Source organism: Sapajus apella, unplaced genomic scaffold, assembly GCF_009761245.1.
Source record: "Sapajus apella isolate SASKATOON/1434 unplaced genomic scaffold, GSC_monkey_1.0 scaffold1, whole genome shotgun sequence".
NCBI classification, from domain to species: Eukaryota; Metazoa; Chordata; class Mammalia; order Primates; family Cebidae; genus Sapajus; species Sapajus apella.
The window spans coordinates 40717291-40732952 of NW_022436941.1; positions in this window are offsets into that span (position 1 = coordinate 40717291).

Consider the following 15662-nt stretch of genomic DNA (forward strand, 5'->3'; position numbering starts at 1 on the left):
TATTTATATATTATATATATTTATATATATATTATATATTTATAATATATATATATATATAATTGATATTTTACTACAAATGGACAAATGTTTTCCAAGCAAAATGGTAGCCTAGACCATTTCATAGAGTAATCACCTTTGCATTCTCAGCATCTGTAAGAGTAACTGATATATAGCAGATACTTAATATATATTTGCATAATTACTAAATTTATAATTATATGCCATTTTCCTCTCCCGAGTTGCAAGATCATATGTCTTTACTTTAGCCACTTTTCACTTGACAGAGGATTTACTGATTATTTATCATCGTTTTGGGTGATAAATAAATTGTGAACTTAAAATAAAGAGAGTTTGTGTTTTTCAAGGTGGGCTTTTGAGGACAATAAAAGGGAAAACCATCATTTAAATACAACTATATTGTAATTTCTATTAGAAATAATATCAGTTTGAAGAATGTGTGTTTTGTTAAGAATTCCATATATATATTTACAATAGAAAAAGTTGACCCGTTTTCTAATAATCTTTGATATTCTTCACATTTCTACCCTTTGCACTGTGAAAAATATAAAACAACACTTGCTAAAATGTTTTCCCTAGTGTGAACAGCATCTTTATATATATATATATGTATCATCTCAATTAGACATTAACCCATCCTCTTTAGGAACTATTGAAATTAATATATATCAATAGTGTGTGTGTATATATGTATATAAACACACTAACTATGCCACAGTCAAAAATTAAAACAATTCCAGAAAGTGGTCAGCATGAGAATGTGGAAGGAGATTCTAGCTCTGGGGGTGTTCACACAGGCAGGTGAGTAACTGGGATTAGAGAGGATATGATACTCAAGATAAGTAAATGGCAATTAGAAAATCTGCCACCCGCTAGAAAAGACAAGTGCTCATGGTTAGGTTTCTAATATTCTGGTAAATGAAAAAGCACTTTTATCAACAAGAATCAATTTAACTCTTTTTAAGCTTTACTGTACTCCATACATCAATTTCTGGTTTTTGTTTCTTTTTTTAAATTATACCTTAAGTTGTGGGGTACATGTGCAGATCATTCAGGACTGTTACATAGGTATACACATGCCATGGTGGTTTGCTGCATCATCTACATTAGGTATTTCTCCTAATGTTATCCCTCCCCAATTCCCCCACACACTTCTATCACTCCCCTAGCCCTCTAACCCCCCAACAGGATCCAGTGTGTGATGTTCTCCTCCATACGTCCATGTGTCCTCATTGTTCTACACCCATTTATGAGTGAGAACATGTAGGGTTTGGTTTTCTGTTCTTGTGTCAGTTTGCTGAGAATGATGGTTTCCATATCCCTTTATGGCTGCATAGTATTCCATGGTGTATATGTGCCACAATTTCTTTATCCAGTCTATCATTGATGGGCATTTGGGTTGGGTCCAAGTCTTTGTTGTAAACATTGCTGCAATGAACATACGTGTGCATGTATCTTTGTAAAAGAAGGATTTGTAATCCTTTGCATGTATACCCAGTAATGGGATTGCTGGGTCAAACAGTATTTCTAGTTCTAAATCCTTGAGGAATCTCCACACTGTTTTCCACAATGGTTGAACTAATTTACACTCCTACTAACAGTATAAAAGCATTCCTATTTCTCCACATCCTCTCCAGCATACATTTTTTCCTGATCTTTTAATGATATCCATTCTAACTGGCTTTAAATGGTATCTCAGTGTGGTTTTGATTTGCATTTCTCTAATGATCAGTGATGATGAGCATTTTTTCATGTTTTTTGGCCACATTAAGTCTTCTTTTGAAAAGAGTCTGTTCATATCCTTCACCTACTTTGACGGAGTTGCCTTTTTCTTGTAATTTGTTTTAGTTCTTTGTAGATTCTGGATATTAGCCCTTTGTCAGATGGGTAGATTGCAAAAAATATTTTTCCCATTCTGTTGGTTGCTGGTTCACTCTAATGATGGTTTCTTTTGCTGTGAAGAAGCTCTGAAGTTTAATTAGATGCAATTTGTCTATTTTGGCTTTTGTCATCATTGCTTTCGGTGTTTTAGTCATGAAGTCCTTGTCTATGCCTATGCCCTGAATGGTATTGCCTAGGTTTTCTTCTAGGCTTTTATGATGTTAGGTCTTATGTTTAAACCTTAATCCATCTGGAGTTAATTTTTGCATAAGGTGTAAGGAAGGAATCCAGTTTCAGCTTTCTCCACATGGCTAGCCAGTTATCCCAACACCATTTATTAAACAGGGAATCGTTTCCCCATGGCTTGTTTTTGTCAGGTTTGTCAAAGATCAAATGGTTGTAGATGTGTACTTCCGAGGTCTCTGTTCTGTTCCATTGGTCTATATCTTTGTTTTGGTACCAGAACCATGCTGTTTTGATTGCTGTAGCATTGTAGTATAGTTTGAAATCAGGTAGTGTGATGCCTCCAGCTTTGTTCTTTTTGCTTATGATTGTATTGGCAATGTGGGCTCTTTTTTGGTTCCAAATGAAATTTAAGGTGGATGATTGTATGTTTAGAAGATCCCATCATCTCAGCCCAATATCTGCTTAAGATGCTAAGCAACTTCAGCAAAGTCTCAGGATACAAAATCAATGTGCAAATATCACAAGCATTTCTACATATCAATAACAGACAAACAGAGAGCCAAATTGTGAGTGAACTCCCATTCACAATTGCCACAAAGAGAATAAAATACCTAGGACTACAACTGAAAATGGACGTGAAGGACCTCTTCAAGGAGAGCTACAAACTACTGCTCAAGGAAATAAGAGAGGACACAGACAGATGAAAAAACATTCCATGCTCATGGTTAGAAAGGATCAATATCGTGAAAACGGCCATACTGCCCAAAATAATTTATAAATTCAGTGCTATCCCCATCAAGCTACCATTGATCTTCTTCACAGAACTCCAGAAATCAATTTCTTTAGAGAAAGATAGATGAGAGATCAATAAATGTATTCTTGGATATGTGGCTATGCTTTCTCAGAGGAAGGGAGAGAGCCTTGTCTGACAACTATTCAGACATAAACATAGTTGATTTTCCACTATGTATAGAACACAGTTCAAATATTTGGACAAAAATCTGAAAATAAACAGGGATATATTCATGAAAATATCTGAGAATATTCACTTAATGGCATGACTAAAATATCATGATGATATTCATGAAAATATCCTTTTAGCAGTAGGAGATAAGCTCTAAGAAATAACAGGGGCCGGAACATGTAAATCCCGCTGGGGCTTTAATTTGTATTGTAAGATGGGAAAATATGGGGATCCTGATGAGGAGTGATGTGGTTTAATTTACTTTTTAATAGAATCATGTTGGCTGCTTTATTGAGAACAGATTGTAGAGAGCTACGTTTGGGAAGCAAAAAGAGTGGATAAGAGGGTTTTGCAATAATTTTAGTATGAGACACTAGGACATGTGGAAATGTAAGAACAGGATAGTTTAGGATATAGATCAAATCTTAGGCCAACAGGATTTGTGTAGGGATTGGATATAACAGGAATCAACATAGTAGATTGAGACTGAATGCAGCAGGGAAGAATATTTTCCAAAGGATAAATAGGGATGTGGCTACTAGAAGAAGAAGCAATGATGCTTAGTTCACAGAAGCAACAAATGTCTACAACAGCTCCTGAGAAAGTGTAATAGATACAACACAAAATGAGAGGAGATCCATTATCACCACGACGGCACAAGGTCAGGGATGGATCATCAGTGGAAACCCTTTGATATTAATGTCCTGGATTTATACTATGATTTCTTAAGTTTTTCATACCCAGGATCTTGGTTGATTCTATCATATGTGCATGACTAATTCTACAGGATTTGGCCATGTAGTAATTTTTGTTGGTAAACAAGGAACTAAAATGCTCAAAGTTGTAGAGGAAAATATAAAATGTGCATGGTGCATCTTTTAGCATTTATAAGGAAATAAGAAATATTAATGACCTGGTCAATGTTAGTTTTACCTTATTGGTACATAATCAATGCTGGTAACTGACCCCTAAGCAATAAAATCTCCTGATATGTTTTTCTTTATCCCCATGAGTACAGGAAACAAGACTGTACAAGATCTTTCTCTAGTTATACAAGAAAAAATAAATAAGCAGAGGCAATTTTTCCATTCTAAACGTTCTAGCCTGGAGCAAATCAAAGTATTTCAGTTAAGATGTAATCAGAGACCGAAATGAATTCGGTAAACGTGAACTGACTTCTCTAACCAAAGGATATTATAATCATGTGGGTAGAAGTAATAATATATTTTAACACACATGTATTCGACCTTCTAAAATACTTAGCGAAGTAGAATAAAACAAAAATACTTTCTGAGTGATATCGTGCTCTGCATAACAACATTCAGCCAATAACAAACTGCATATATGACAGTAGTCCCATAAGATTATAATGGAACCAAAAAATTCACATCACCTGGTAACATTGTGCAGCCATAGTAATGTCCTAGTGTAATTATTTTTGTGTGATTGTATTGATGCTGGTGGAAACAATTTTAAATAAACCTACTGCCAGTCATTTGAATGTGTAAATAATACTTGATAATGATATAAACAACTATGTTACTGATCTATATATTTACTGTACTATAATTTTTATCATTATTTTGGAATGTGCTCCTTTTACTTACTAATAATAACAACAACAAAAAATTAACTGTAAAACAATCTAGGTCAAGTCCATAGAGAGGTATTAGAGAAGAAGACATTGTTGTCATAGGTGATGACAGCTCCATGTTCGTTATTGCCCCTGAAAAACTTCCAGTGGGACAAGATGAGGAGGTGAAAGACGATGATATTGATAACACTCACCCAGCATAGACCTATCTACTGTGTGTCTTTATGTCTTAATTTTTTACAAAAAAGTTTAAAGAATAAAAAATTAAAATGAAATAATTTGAACATAGCAAAAAAGCATACAAAGATATAAAGAAACATTTTTGTTTTAATAAAATATATATTTTTTTGTTTTAACAAAATATATATATTTTTTTAATAAAAATAGTATTTATTTTTAAAGAAGACCCTTTAAAAATATTTATCTAAGGTGAAAAATAGCTTTTAAGAGGAAAAAGATGATATATTTTATCATAATTTCTCATTATCTACATGACTTAAATATTTTCTGTTTATTCAGAATAAATATTCTCTTGCAGAGAAAAGTAAACTTAGTAATAGTTATATTATTTCAAATGTATCAACTATACTTTCAGAGTATACTTACTTTATTTTTACTAACTTTTATTTTGGTTTCAGGGGTGCACTTGCAGGTTTGTTACATAGATCAACTGCGTGTCCTTGAGATTTGCTACAATGAGTGTATATTTTTGCTGTTTTTGATATGATTTGGCTCTATGTCCCCACCCAAATCTCATCTCAAATTGTAATCCCCATGTATTGAGGGAAGGACCTGGCAGGAGGTGATTGAATCATAGTAAATCGGATATTTCCCCCTTATTGTTCTCAATATTTTGAGTGAGCTCCCATCCAATCTGCTAGTTTAAAAGTGTTTGGCAGTTCCTTCCTTACTCTGGCTTTCTCCAGCTGCCATATGAAAAAGGTCCTTACTTCTCCTTCGCCTTCCGCCATGATTATGCATTTCCTGAGACCTCCTCAGCCGTGCAGAACTGTGAGTCAATCAAACCTTTTTTCTTCATAAATTACCCAGTCTCAGATAGTTTTTTATAGCAGTGTGAAAATAGACTAATATAGTGTTACTACAAAAGAGCCAAAAAGTTAAAAATCAAAAGTCTATAAAATGAAAAAGTTTCAGTAAGTGTAGGTTAATTTATTATTGAAGAAAGAAAATTAAAAAAAATAAATTTAGTGTAGGCTAAGTGTACAGTGTTCAATAGTATACAGTAATGTCCTAAGCCTTAACATTCACTCATCACTCATTTCCTGATTCAGTGGAATTTCCAGTCTTGCAAGCTCCTTTCCTGACAACTACTTTATACAGGTGTACTATTCTTTTAAAATGTTTATACTTTATATTCTTTTTTTACTGTATCCTTTTTAAGTGTACATATGTTTAGATACACAAATACTTTGTATTGTGTTACAACTGCCTTCAGTGTTCACTATATTTACATGCTGCACAAGTTTGTATCCTGGGAGCAATAGGCTATATCATATAGCCTAGGTATGTATTAGGCTATATAATCTAGGTTTGTATAAATGTTTGTAAAATGATGAAATCCCCTAACAAAATGATGCATTTCTCAGAATGCATCCCCATTGTTAAGTGACACATGACTATATATGCATAAAAATAATTTTAAATGAACTATAATTGGGCAACAGATTATTTTCTTCTTGGCCAATTGGAAGTGTTAACAAGTTAATATAGCATGATTTATCTAATTTAAATTCTATTTCAAATGACAATATCAAGATTTTGCCTCATCTTAAACCCAGTAACATGTTAAGGCAGGAATTGGAAGAATATGCATGTATTCCACAAGGCTCAGCAAGCAAAAACACTGCTGAATACTTACTGCAAAATTATTAGTATTTGTCAACTAATTGGCAGGAAACTTAATTTTTGCTCATTTTTTTTCTTAAATTACTTTCAATTTTGAATCTTTGTTAGTACTCAAACAAGCAAAAAGATGCTTTTTATGGTGATCTTGACTTTGTTACAGTATTAATAATTCATTCACATCAATTCCAAAAACTTCTGATTTCATCCTTTATTATCTGTAGGCATCACAGATGTATGCTACTTAACTGCAAGAGAAGATATGCAGCCTGGGTGCAGTGGCTCATACCTGTAACTTCAGCCCTTTGGGATACCAAGGCAGATGTATCACTCTAGCCCAGGAGTTTGAGATCAGTGTTGGCAAATTAGGGAGATCCCCATCTCTGCAAATAATTGAAAATATAGCCAGGTGTGGTGACACGCACTTTTTGTCCCAGCTGCTTGGGAGGCTGAGGTGGTAGGATTGCCTGAACCCAAGAGGTCAAGGCTTTAGTAAGCCCTGATAGCACCACTGCACTCCAGCCTGGCAGACAGAGGGAGATCTCATCAAAAAAAGATGAAAGAAGAAAGAAAGAAAAAAAGAAAGGAAGGAAGGAAGGAAGGAAGGAAGGAAGCAAGGAAGGAAGGAAGGAAGGAAAGAAAAGAAGGAAGGAAGGAAAAGAAAGACAGAATAAAGAGTGAGAAAGAGAAAGGAAAAGAAAGAAAAAGAAAGAAGAAAGAAAGAAAAAGAAAGAAAGAAAGAGAAAGAAGAAAGAAAGAAAGAACAAAGGAAAGAAAGAAAGAAAAAAGAGAGAGAGAGAAAGAAAAATCGGATGTGTGTGACATAGCAAGTGAGAAGACAATCCCACCTCAGTAAAGCTCTGAAGCAACAATCTTGAGCCCAGGAGTTTTAGGCTACAGTAAGCCATGATCACATATTCCTCTAAAGCTAACTGTATCTGTAAATGACTTTCTAGGACTCCTTTTGTGAAAAGTGTATAATTACTTAACTTAGGATTAGTATGCTCCAGAAGGTAAACTATTTAAGTTACTAATCCATTTACACTTGTTTAGAAAATGTGTGTGAGTATGTGTGTAAATGGTGGATCCACATAACAATTATATAAAGCAAAGGAATATCAGGAAATATAAGCAAAGAAAAATCCTGCTTTTAATATTTGCATATTGTCGGCATGTATAATGTTCTTTTTCATCTTGATTAGAATCTTGTGTGTGTGTGTTTCCCAATGTGCACTTTTGTTTTCCTCCTCAGGTGTATGCCAGCTGCTGGGTTGATAAGACTATTAAACTGCAACTCGCAATTAAATTTCAGGTATGAAAAAGGAAGTTACAAAGGAATATTGGAGGAATGAAGAGATTCAACAAATCTGAACAAAAAAAATACTGTAATTAGCTAATGATCATCCACAATTTTATTATGTAAATATAATACTTCAGTGTATACCTGTAGCTTGTCCTCCATTCTCTTATGTGGTATGGAGTCTTAAAATCTTACCATGGAATTCTCAAATGTAATAATGCCTTTGTAGTATTTATCAATTAATACTAGATTTATTTTTATCAACTAATACTAGAATATCATTTATCAACTAATGCTTATTGTAACTTATCAACTAATGCTAGATATTTCTAAATGCACCTTCACTATGTCTGCAAACACAGGGCATGCCTCATATTTCAACCTCTTTAATGTCCATGCAGTGCTGAGAAATATTTGTCTAAAATCATATTTGATGATTTAATGATCAATTTCCTGGTGTTATTCAAAGGCTTATGGAATTAATCCAGACATATTTTTACATCCCAGGATTGATTATTTAGAGTTCCACAAGTTACTAGTCTAGACAGTAAATAGAGTGAACAAGTGAGAAGTCTTTTTTCTTTTAATTTCCATTGACGTGAGTGTGGGAAAGTTTGAGATTTTCTCTTTATGTTTATTTGTCCTCTGGGTTTATACAAATTTTTCGTAGCCCTTGCTAATTTCTTTTGGAATATTTCCATTTTTCATGTTAAATTGTGACAGCTTTTAAAATATTATCTACATTATTCCATCATCAGTTTTAGACATTTCAAATAGCTTTCTTCAATCTATTTTTATGCAACTTATATATACTCATTATAGCAAATCCAGGCAATAGAGCAATTTGAATAGAACTGCCTTTTCTTGAATAATGAGAATATAGAGAACATTGTTTGTTGGCTGCTGAATAATCAGCATATTGTAAAGAGTCAGGATCAAAATATGTAATTTATAATATGCATTTTTAACATGAGATGTGGATTCTAAGCAGAAACACCTTTAGAGACAGATAAGAAGGTCCATGTCCTGGGCTTTATGCTCTAGGAATCCCACTGTGGCTCTCCTTCGGCTGAACTCTTCCCCATGGAGCAAGGAGTCCCTATGTCCAAATTAGCTGCAAATCCAAGGCTGACATCCTCTGTAAGTCCATATTCTGGGCATTTGTGATCTTGATGTACCCTGTCCAAATTGTCCCAAGTACTTTTTCAAGGCCTAAGCAGCCCTCTTTCCTGAAACCAGGACACCATGCTCAAGAAAGTCTGTGCCACAGATGAGGGCACTTCCAGTTTTGCAGGACGGCCACATAGAGGAAGTGGATAGAGGTGGATTTGAGGCCTTCACAGTGCAATGGAGCTAAGAGTATAAAGGAGAGGGTGAAGGCCTGGGTTAGAGGTTTGAGGGATGTTTCCATACCACCATTACTTTTGTGAAAATTACAGGGCTTAGAATTTGAAAAATTCCACGAATATTAAATTCTAAGATCTATTTCCAAGTCATTATGAAGACATCAATTCATTTTATTGTATACTTTATTACTTATTTATAATATTTAAATATGTAGTAATTTGGGTTAAATTCAATTTATGCCTACAATTCTACCATACCTATCTCTAGACATAGATTTACTTCTCAAAACATGGCATTTTAGTTTGTTAGAATTTATTTATTTATTTATTTATTTATTTATTTTCCCTTGAGATGGAGTTTCACTCCTGTTACCCAGGCTGGAATGCAATGGCGCTATCTTGGCTCACGGCAACTTCCACCTCCTGGGTTCAGGCAATTCTCCTGCCTCAGCCTCCTGAGTAGGTGGGATTACAGGCACGCACCACCATGCCCAGCTAATGTTTTGTATTTTTAGTAGAGACGGGGTTTCACCATGCTGACCAGGATGGTCTCGATCTCTTGACCTCGTGATCCACCCACCTTGGCCTCCCAAAGTGCTGGGATTGCAGGTGTGAGCCACCGTGCCTGGCCTGTTGGAATTTCGAATATTGTATTTAATTAACTTAACTGCAAGTCAAATGATTATACCTGTGAATTCTCTAAAATATTTAAAGAAAACCTAATTCTAATATATTCAGACTTTTTCAGAAAATTTGGAAGGGGACACTTCCAAGTTTTTTTTTGAAAGAAGATAATAAAAATGATACAGTTTTTGTAAAAATAAAAATATTTTATAAGAATATTTATAAGACCAGAATAAGAATTATGTTTTTAAAAAATGAATATGATGTGAAAATTTGACAGCAATAATGTATTTCTAAAATTTTGACCAATATCTCTTCCATTAGAGAAAAAAAATCTAAATTTTAAGTATGAACGAAAGTCCACTTAGAGAGGGGCCCTGTAGCATTGCAACTCAGTTTTGAGGAGGTGCTACTCAGCTCGTGCTGGCCTCTCAGGAGAGGGCCCGTAGCACTGGAATCCAAGGCTTGAAAGAGGGGACGCTGCTGCTAAGGAAAACATCACCTTTTCAGTGGGACACTAGGTCCCTAAGAAGACTGTATTGTTGCAATACCAGCAAATAGAAACTATAGTTGCCACCACGGGGACTCTGGAGTGCTGTTTACAGAAACGTTGAGCTTCTAAAAAATATTCCAGGAAAAAAAAGGGTGGGGGGGGGTGGATAACATCTTACTGTTTGTTATTGCTCATAGAAAAGAAACAGTTTGCAGAGTCTAATTTTCAGCATCACAAACAGAAGAGAAGGTTAAACATGTAAATAAAAGGCAATAAGTTAATAACTAACAAGAGATATGGAGGAACTAGAATACTCACAACAATGGTGAAAAATGAACAATGTTGAAGGATTTAGAATAACTGATTAATAGACTTACAATAAAGCTGCATAATCAAGAAAGCAGGCTATTGGCATAAGGCTAGATATTTCAGTATATTAAAAAAAAATAGTCCAGAAACAGGCCTAGGCATATATGGTATTTTTATTTGGATAATGTATGGGAAAAGTTGAACCTCAACCTCCCCCTCCCTTTTTCTTTCTTTTACTTTTTTCTTTTTTTTTTTTTTGAGATGGAGTTTTTGGTTTGTTGCCCAGGCTGGAGTGCAATGGCGCCATCTCAGCTCACTGCAACTTTTGCCTCCTGGGTTCAAGCAATTCTCCTGCCTCAATCTCTCAGGTAGCTGGGAATATAGGCACCAGCCACCTTGTCCAACTACTTTTTTGTGTTTTTAGTAGAGATGAGTTTGGATCATGTTGGCCAAGTTAGTCGTCTCGAGCTCTTGACCTCAGATGATCCTCATGCCTCGGACTCCCAAAGTGCTAGGATGACAGGCATGAGTCACCATGTCCGGCCCTCAACCCCTACTTTATACCTTACACAGAAAGCAATTTGAGATGGGTTATACAGCTAGACATAAAAATTAAATCTAAACAAAGTTTCTAACATTTTTCAAGACCTAGAAATAGGCAAATATTTCTCAGAGAGGATACAAAAACCTTCTTATCTATAAAAGATAATCAGTTGGACTTCTTCAAATAAAAAAAAATGGATGAATCAAAAGGTTCTGTTAAGAAAATGAAAATGCAGGTCACAGACTGGTACTAAGTTTGCAATACGTATATCTGACAAAGAACATTTTTCAGAACATATAATGAAATTTTACAACTAAACAAAGAAAGAAAGAAAACAACCAATTAAAAAAGGGAAAGAGACTGCAAGGGAGAATTCGCAACAAAAGATGCAGGAGGAGGAGATCCAAGATGGCCGTTTAGGAACAGCTCAGGATTGCAGCTCCCAGTGAAAGCGCAGAGGGTGAGTGGACGCCGCGTTTTTATTGCCCACAGACTAGGAAATTCCCGGGCAGAGGTGCTCCACGCTCGCCAGCGTGGCTGTTGTGGCCAGCGCTGCTGTGCCGACCAGCGCCGCTGCTCTGCCCTGCGCGGCTGCTTTGTTGGCGCCCCGGAGCCGCGGTTCTCCGTACAAAATACACCGGTCCGGGTGCCCTTTTGGCTGGCGATTGGAGCCACGGGAAGTCGCCCATATGCCGGTTCAAAAAGGGGACTGACCAGAGAACCAGGACAGTAGATTCCAGGGCAAAAAAAAAAAAAAGAAAAAAAAGCGCCACAAACCTCAGTGCCGCTGTTTAAGCCAGCGCAGTGAGTGGCCGCAGGGGAAAACAAACAGACCCCGGCGCCTCTTCAACAGGCGACTGGAACACCAACTTAAAAAAGGCTCTGAGGCAGGGAGCCAGGCGATCAGGCTCGGCTGGCCCCACCCCCACAAAAGAACAGCAACCAGAAACTCTGGATCGAGAATTTCACAGCAAGCGCAGCTGAACCCGGGACAGTCCAGCTCTGTGGGGGAGGGGCGTCCGCCATTACCGAGGCAGTCCGCCGTTGCCCAGGCAACCCGCCATTGCTGAGGCAGCCCGCCGTTGCCAAGGCAACCCGCCACAGCAGAGACTCCGCCCCAACAGAGGCGGGCCACCATCGCCAAAGCAGTTCTAACTACACCCATATAAACAGGACTGCAGGGAAGTTCACTCGGCAGCGGGGCGCAGCCCACAGCAGCTCAGCAAAGCTGCTATAGGCCGACAGTGACTAGGCTGCCTCCTTGCTGGGCTGGGCAGGTCTGAAGGAAAAAAAGAAAAAAGAAGGCGGCAGCATAACGGAAACTCATAAATAAAGCCCTAAATCCCTGGGACAGAGCACCTGGGAACAAAAAGCAGTTTATGAGTTCTGCTGCAGCAGACCTAAAAGTACCTGCCCAGCAGCTCTGAATGAACAACAACAGAGCTCACAGCCCACCATTTGAGCTCCTATAAAGAAAAGACCGTCTCCTCAAGCAGCTCCCTGACCCCTATATATCCAAAAAGACACCTCATAGAGGAGAGATCAGATTGACACTAGGCGGGTATCCTTCTGGGACAAAGATAGAAGAAGAAGAAAACTGGTAACAACCCTTGCTGTTCAACAGCTGCTGCAGGTGAACCCCAGGCAAGCAGGACCTGGAGTGAACCTCAGCAGACCTACAGCAGAGGGGCCAGACTGTCAGAAGGAAAACCAAGAAGCAGAAATAACCTCATCATCAACAAACAGAACGTCAATCTGAAAGATTTGAGACCCAATCTGAAAGCCAGCAACTACAAAGTCGTCAGGTGGATAAATCCTTAAGGATGGGAAGAAACCGGCGCAAAAAGGATGAAAACACCCAAAACCAGAACACCTCTCCTCCTAAAAGGGATCACAACTCCTCGCCAGCAAGGGAACAAGGTTGGATGGAGAATGAGTGTGATGAAATGACAGAATCAGAATTCAGAAAGTGGGTAGTAAGAAACTTCTGTGAACTTAAAGAACATGTTCTAACCAAATGCAAAGAAACTAAGAACCTTGAAAAAAGATTTGACGAAATGCTAACAAGAATGGACAAAATAGAAAGGAATATAAGTGAATTGATGGAGCTGAAAACTGCAACACGAGAACTTCGTGAAGCATGCACAAGTATCAACAGCCGACTTGACCAAGCAGAAGAAAGGATATCAGAGGTCGAAGATCAACTCAATGAAATAAAATGGGAAGGCAAGACTGGAGAAAAAAGGGTAAAAAGGAATGAACAAAGTCTCCAAGAAATGTGGGACTATGTGAAAAGACCTAATCTACGTTTGATAGGCGTACCCGAATGCGACGAAGAGAATGAATCCAAGCTGGAAAATACTCTGCAGGATATTATCCAGGAAAACTTCCCCAACCTAGCAAGGCAGGCAAACATTCAAGTCCAGGAAATACAGAGAACACCACAAAGATATTCGTCAAGAAGAGCAACCCCAAGGCACATAATCGTCAGATTCACCAGGGTCGAAATGAAGGAGAAAATACTAAGGGCAGCCAGAGAGAAAGGTCGGGTTACCCACAAAGGAAAGCCCATCAGACTCACAGCAGATCTCTCAGCAGAAACCCTACAAGCCAGAAGAGAATGGGGGCCAATATTCAACATCCTTAAAGAAAAGAACTTTCAACCCAGAATCTCCTATCCAGCCAAACTAAGCTTCATAAGTGAAGGAAAAATAAAATCCTTTGGGAACATGCAAGTACTCAGAGATTTCGTCACCACCAGGCCAGCTCTACAAGAGCTCCTGAAAGAGGCTCTACACATATAAAGGAACAACAAGTACCAGCTCAACTAAAGGGCAAAACAGCCAGCTAGCACCAAAATGGCAGTATCAAATTCACACATAACGATATTAACCCTAAATGTAAATGGACTAAATGCCCCAATCAAAAGACACAGACTGGCAAATTGGATAAAAAGACAAAACCCATCGGTGTGCTGTATCCAGGAAACCCATCTCACATGCAAGGATACACAAAGGCTCAAAATAAAGGGATGGAGGAAGATTTACCAAGCAAATGGAGAGCAAAAAAAAGCAGGAGTTGCAATTCTCATCTCTGATAAATTAGACTTTAAAGCAACAAAGATCATAAGAGACAAAGAGGGACATTACATAATGGTAAAAGGATCAATGCAACAAGAAGAGCTAACGATCCTAAATATATACGCACCCAATACAGGAGCACCCAGATACATAAGGCAAGTTCTTAATGACTTACAAAGGGACTTAGACTCCCACACAGTAATAGTGGGAGACTTTAACACCCCATTGTCAACATTAGACAGATCAACCAGACAGAAAATTAACAAGGATATCCAGGACTTGAACTCAGACCTGGACCAAGCAAACCTAATAGACATTTACACAACTCTCCACCCCAAATCCACAGAATATACATTCTTCTCAGCACCACATCACACCTACTCTAAAATTGACCACATAATTGGGAGTAAATCACTCCTCAGCAAATGCAAAAGAACGGAAATCGTAACAAACAGTCTCTCAGACCACAGTGCAATCAAGTTAGAACTCAGGATTCAAAAACTAACTCAGAACCGCACAGCTTCATGGAAACTGAACAACTTGCTCTTGAATGTTGACTGGATAAACAATGAAATGAAAGCAGAAATAAAGATGTTCTTCGAAACCAACGAGAATGAAGACACAACATACCAAAATCTCTGGGACACATTTAAAGCAGTATCTAGAGGAAAATATATAGCAATAAGTGCCCACATGAGAAGCAAGGAGAGATCAAAAATTGACACCCTATCGTCAAAACTGAAAGAGCTAGAGGAGCAAGATCAAAAAAACTCAAAGTCTAGCAGAAGACAAGAAATAGCTAAGATCAGAGCAGAACTGAAGGAGATAGAGACACAAAAAACCCTTCAAAAAATCAATAAATCCAGGAGCTGGTTTTTTGAAAAGATCAACAAAATAGACAGACCACTAGCCAGATTAATAAAAAAGAAAAGAGAGAATAACCAAATTGATGCAATAAAAAACGATAAAGGGGATATCACCACAGATTCCACAGAAATTCAAACCATCATCAGAGATTATTACAAACAACTCTATGCACACAAACTAATAAACCTGGAAGAAATGGATAAATTCCTGGACACTTGCCTCCTGCCAAGCCTAAACCAGGAAGAAGCCGAAACCCTGAACAGACCCATAACAAGGTCTGAAGTTGAGGCAGCAATTAAGAGCTTACCACCCAAAAAAAGCCCAGGTCCAGATGGGTTCACAGCTGAATTCTACCAGACATACAAAGAGGAGCTGGTACCATTTCTTCTGAAACTATTCCAAACAATACAAAAAGAGGGAATTCTTCCCAAATCATTTTATGACACCAACATCATCCTGATTCCAAAACCCGGCAGAGACTCAACAAGAAAAGAAAACTTCAGGCCAATATCCATGATGAACATAGATGCAAAAATCTTCAATAAAATACTGACAAGCCGATTGCAACAGCACATCAAAAAGCTTATCCA